At 38.5% G+C, this 325-nt stretch overlaps 1 protein-coding gene across 1 annotated transcript in view; it reads right to left on the bottom strand.

Annotated features, from left to right (window-relative positions):
- LOC119589211 (bestrophin-2-like) overlaps window positions 1-325 on the bottom strand; it is a gene marked incomplete at its 5' end in the record, with an annotated part of 32,647 nt that overhangs the window by 15,037 nt on the left and 17,285 nt on the right.

Raw genomic sequence — 325 nt, 5'->3', positions numbered from 1 at the left:
TTGAGGCTCTGTGTAGAAACTGAAGTGAATGATTCTCTTGAATTCACCTCCAGAAATCCCAATTCCTCCCCAATAAACTGTTGTTTTGAAGATGAACTAGAAAAGTGGGTAAGAAATTGATGATGCCGCTCTCATCCACTTTGATAAAGGCTCCTATTCATACGTTATTTTGCCTCGTTTTGCCTGGTTTCCATCTATGAGTATTCATATCATAACGTAGAAGAGGGAATTTCTGCGTTACATCCAATAAAACTTTGTCATGAAAGAATGAATCGGCACTTAAGTGTGACAAATTATGGGGACCCCCTGTATATGTACAGTATGT

The sequence above is a fragment of the Penaeus monodon genome, chromosome 25 (assembly GCF_015228065.2).
Source record: "Penaeus monodon isolate SGIC_2016 chromosome 25, NSTDA_Pmon_1, whole genome shotgun sequence".
In the NCBI taxonomy this organism is placed as follows: domain Eukaryota; kingdom Metazoa; phylum Arthropoda; class Malacostraca; order Decapoda; family Penaeidae; genus Penaeus; species Penaeus monodon.
This window is presented reverse-complemented; position numbering and strand designations above follow the sequence as displayed.